The sequence below is a fragment of the Triticum aestivum genome, chromosome 3D (assembly GCF_018294505.1).
Source record: "Triticum aestivum cultivar Chinese Spring chromosome 3D, IWGSC CS RefSeq v2.1, whole genome shotgun sequence".
Taxonomy (NCBI): domain Eukaryota; kingdom Viridiplantae; phylum Streptophyta; class Magnoliopsida; order Poales; family Poaceae; genus Triticum; species Triticum aestivum.
Genome location: NC_057802.1, coordinates 499,079,684 through 499,084,906, shown reverse-complemented (window position 1 = coordinate 499,084,906; position 5,223 = coordinate 499,079,684).

Sequence of the window (5,223 nt, the reverse complement as noted above, 5' to 3'; positions counted from 1 at the left end):
TATGTATATGTGTGAGTATATGTATGTGTGTATATCTGATGATATGTCCTTTTTTGCAGATTTTTTGTTCATATATATGATGATTTGTTTTTTGCATTTTTATAAAAATTTATATATGTATGTATGTTCTCTGTGTATATATGTTCATGTATTTAAAAGATAGATTTTTAGAAAAGTTTTATCTATGTATGTTCTCTGATTTAGTGCATTTTAGGTTTATTTCATTTTTAGAAAAGTTATATATATTTAGGAAGAAGGAAGAGAAGGAAGGAAGAAGAAAAAGTTTTATAAATGCAAAAGTTACATTTTTAGAAAAAGTTTTATATATCTAGCTAGGAAGGAGGAAGAAGAAAGAAAAAGAAAAACTTTTATATATACAAAAGTTACATTTTTAGAAAAGTTTTATCTAGGAAGAAGGAAGAAGAAGAGGAGAGGAAAAAGGAAAATTAGAAGAGGAAGAAAGAGAAGAAGAAGGAGAAGAAGAGGAGAAAAAAATAAGAAGAGGAAAAAAGAAGAAAAAAAGAGGAGAAGAAGAAAGGAATAGAGGAGGAGAAGAAAAAAATAGAATAATCTATTTTTTCTTCTCCTCCTCTATTCCTTTCTTCTTCTCCTCTTTTTTTTCTTCTTTTTTTTCTTCGATCTCCTCCTCTATTCCTTTCTTCTTCTCTTCTTTTTTTCTTCTTCTTCCTCTTCTTATTTTTTATCGGGTATGTCGTTGTCGATATACCCCCTCCCCGATAACTTCGACATGAGGGGGGAGTCGATATACCCCCTCCCCGATAACTTCGACATGAGGGGGGGGTCGAGGCTCGCCGAGGGTTCGAGGGGCGAGGGTCGGGAACTAGCTAGGGTAGAGGTCACCGAGGGTCGAGGGTCGTCGAGAGTTCGAGGGGCGAGGGGTCGAGGGTTCGAGGGTCGTCGAGGGTTCGAGGGTCGAGGATCGCCGAGCGTTGTCGTCGAGGCCACCCCGAACCCTTGAAGCGTTGCTGAGGCCACCCCAAACCCTAGAGAAGCGTCAAGGCCACTAATATGATTCCTTGTTGTGATTAGGTAGCTAGGTCTACGTTTGCCACTAATATATCCACCTGCTGTCATGTTTGTATAATAATTGCCATGGTGTAATATTTGCAGAAACAATGGAGCACGGACGAGACGAGGCAGCAGAAGTGGTGTTGGGGGGGACATAATCTTAGCCAGAGCTAATGTCTTGTCGTATCTTAACGACAATGATAGTCTGGAAGGACAGGGTGAAGAAGCAGGCTACGGTGATCGAACAATGGAGGAGGAAAGACATGATTATGATGGCTCCGGTGACCGAATGCCGGTGCAAGAAGGAGACCGTGATGACGGCTCCGGTGACCGAACAGAGTCCGGCCAGGTATATATATTAATTAAGCATGTGCTGACTAGCTAATTGATGCATTCATTGTTTTGGTATGTACACATATTAATTAACTCTCGTCTTTCTTCTTTTTTCTAGCCCTCCGGATCGAGCACAACTTCGGTAAAGAAATAAGGCCCGAAGAAAAAGTTGCTCTCGGATGAAAGGTTTGAGATCACAGCAATCGCGCAGGATGGCCAACCGATTGAACCCATCTAGACCAAGGAAGCATCCCGATCAGCATCCACCAATGGTTTAAGCCTAAGAAGGAAGACCCTGAGGTGTCTTATGTCAATGATATGCAGAAAGATGATCTTTGGACCGCGCTGAAGGCAAATTTCACGCTACCGCCAGAGGAGGATCCGGAGAAGCCAGTTAAAGAGCAATTGATCAAGTCTCATGCTCTTAAGAAGATGGCAGATCTATTCAGGAGGTAGAAGAATGAGTTGAAAACATCGTTTGTCAACCAAGAAAAGACACCAGAATTCACCGGCCGGTATGAGAAGACCAGAGATCACTGGCCCGCATTTGTGGCCCACAAGACATCGGACAAGAGTAAGAAGATGTCAGTGACAAACAAGAAAAATGCTGCGAAGAAGGTGCTTCACCATCGCACAGGGTCAGGTGGCTACCTTAAAGACCGGCCGTTGTGGGCCAAGGCTGAGAATGACCTGCTTGATAAAGGGGTCAAACCAGAGACATTGAACTGGCCAGACCGTTGCCGAACTTGGTTCTTCGGGGTTGGCGGAACCTTGGACCCTGTATCAGGGAAGTGCGTTTGGACGAACGACCAACTTAACATACCCGTCAAGAAGCTTCAGCAGTATATCGATGCAGCGCAGCAAGGGACGTTCGTTCCAGACAGAGAGAACGACGAGCTCACAATGGCCCTCAGGAATCCTGAGCACCCTGGACGGACACGAGGCATGCCAGGCTCCGTTCCGTGGAAGGCTGGGTTTCCGGACGCAGGCGGTTACAAATGCCAGGAGAGGAGGAAGAAAGTGGAGCAGACCCAACTCCAGGCGCTGCACGCAAGGGTACAAGGGCTAGAGGAACGAGAAGCAGTTCGCAACAAGCGACCTGCCGAAGCTACCCCGCCATCTCAGCGGAGAAGCAGCGTGGCTTCCACCGAGCTGCTTCAGCTGGAGCCTGTCTTCACGGTTCCTTCTAGCTACCCCGTGGATGGTATCACGGAGTCTCAACATTGCCACCTTATGACGCAATGGTAGAACTTCAATGTCAAGGCGGCTGTCGGCTCTGTTCGACCTCCTGAACCCGACGCAACTTTTCACTGCCGTCCAATTCCAGAAGGATATGCTAGGGTGACGGTGGACAAAATAACGGAGGGATTTGAGGACCTCGAGCTTGACCACCCTACGGGTGAAGGGGAGACTCGGCTGGGTTCTGCTATGAAAACTCCATGCCTATGGCGGAAGGAGCTCATCAACCTTTCGAACTGGACGCCTCCGCCTCCTCCTCCTCCCCCGGCGAGTCAGGGCACTCCGCCTCCTCCTCTGAGGAGTGATCAGGGCACTCAGCCTCCTTCTCCGGTGCGTGGCGGCACTCCGCCTCCTTCTCCGCCTGTGCCGGCGCGCCCGAGCAGCCAGCCTCCTCCTTCTCCGCCTCATCAGCAAGGGCGGAAGAGACCCGCCGCCGCTCCGGCTGCTCCGGCGCGTCGTAGTCCTTCTCCTCCGCCTCGTAAGCAAGGAAAGAAGACAGCCGCAGCCGCTCCGTCTGCTCCCGCGTCTAGCAGTATAGCCAGAGGCGGGAGGCAATATAGATTCGGTCCATCTCTCAAGCCTCTAGAGAAGTTACCATACGAGATGACCATGGAGGAAAACAAGAATACCGTGGAAGCCGAAGTGAGGGACTTCTTTCAAGCGGTGAAAGCAAAGAAACATCCACCTCCGAAGGAGAAGGTAGATCCGGTGAAAGCGAAGCGCACTATCGATGCCCTGAAGCGACCACCACCTTCTCCGCCGCAATCCAACTATGATCGCATTATTGAAAGGTCATATATCAAAGCGGAGCGGTCGGGAAGTACTATCAGTGATCAAAGGTTAGCAGAACAACAAGCTGGGGAAAAAATTGCCCAGCTGGGCGAACAAGCGAACCAATCGTGCCCCCCGCTCAAGGTGTCTAGCGATATCGTCGCTAATCATCCGGAGATTTTGCCCAATACCAATCTTGGAGATTACCTGCCTGACGATGTACATTATGATTTCTTGGAGGTGGATGAACACAAATACCATTACGGGAAGCCTCTCGTCAAAGATGAAAGATCTCTAACAACGATGACGCGAAGATTCCATGATTGGTACATGAAAACCTGCAGAGAGTCTGGGGGGAGGATACTTTGACGCTGAGAGTTAAAGAGGAGCACGACCTCGTTTGAATTGAACTGTTGACTCTTCCATTTGAGGAGTTCTTCCAGTTTTTCAATCAAAAGGCCCTCGATAAATTAACGGTCACTTGCTACTGTTTGTAAGTACTACTTCTGTCATTAAGTCTCTATATATAGGTCAGCTCTTTCATTGCATATATTTATAATTATCCTCACTATATTATGCAGATTGAAGATCACCGAATTAAAGAAAATACAAATCGGTGATATTGGGTTCATTAACACAAATCTCATAGATGCATATACGGTTGAATTTCATGCCAAAGATACCGAGGCCAACTTGCTACGATCGTTGGTATTAAATCAAAACAAAGCTATAATACTCTTTCCTTACAACTTCACGTGAGTGTTACTGTCTTGTGCATATTTGGTTTCCCTTATTAGTCGAGGTTATAGTAATGTAATTGATGAGTTATGCATGCGTGCGCAGGTTCCACTATATTCTCCTAGAGATTAAGCTTGAGCAGGGACTAGTAACCGTCTTAGACTCGAGACGAAAAGATCCCCAGGAGTATGCGGACATGACTGAAATGCTCGAGAAGTAAGTTAAATCGACCATTATCGCACCATATCGGCAACTTTGTACATTACCTGATATCAAGTAATTGTTTTCTTTGTCTCGCAGGGTTTGGAAAAAATTCACCTCAAAAGCTCCGGGACTGCCGAGGAAGCTGCAATTTACACACCCAAAAGTAAGTACTACTAGCTAGTTCCGCGCATCTCCTAATGATTCAAGCGCTAGTTTCATCAATACCATTTAGCATGCTTGCTTATCAGTTTGATTGACCTCTATTTCTTGTAAAGTGGTTGTGGCAGGAAGCCGGGAATAATTACTGTGGATACTACGTTTGCGAGTCCATCCGCCACACGACCTGTGAGCGGGGCTACTCTAACAAACAATATGAAGTGCGTAAGCAATAATATTCACAATTTTATTTTATTTACCATCAATTTTGTTGAGTTTCATTCATTCATATATATGTATTGACCTCCTTCTTCAAATTAGATGTTTCGGATGCGGGATGAACTACTAGCACCAGATCGCATGCGAGCAATTCAAGAGGAATTGGCGGCATTCTTTCTTGACCACGTGATCGATAAAGACGGAGAATACCATGTGGACCCTGAGTTCATATATAATTAGGGAATCATATTGTAAGAGATCTTATATTGTATATATGTAGCCAGTAGCATCGGATAGATATACGAAAACCTGTTGTTCGACCAATCTCTCGGAGAAGGAGAGGTCGATATCACTTCTCTCTGTATGCATATGTTCATGACGATCTTCTGTTTTCCTTCATTTGGTTACTAGCTAGCGTGTCGCCTATACGTATAGTACGTAGCGTCGACCAAGCACGGAGATAAGAGAGGACACTTCTCTCTATTAATTAGCTAGCTAACACAATATATGAAACACGTAAATTAACCCCCCAAA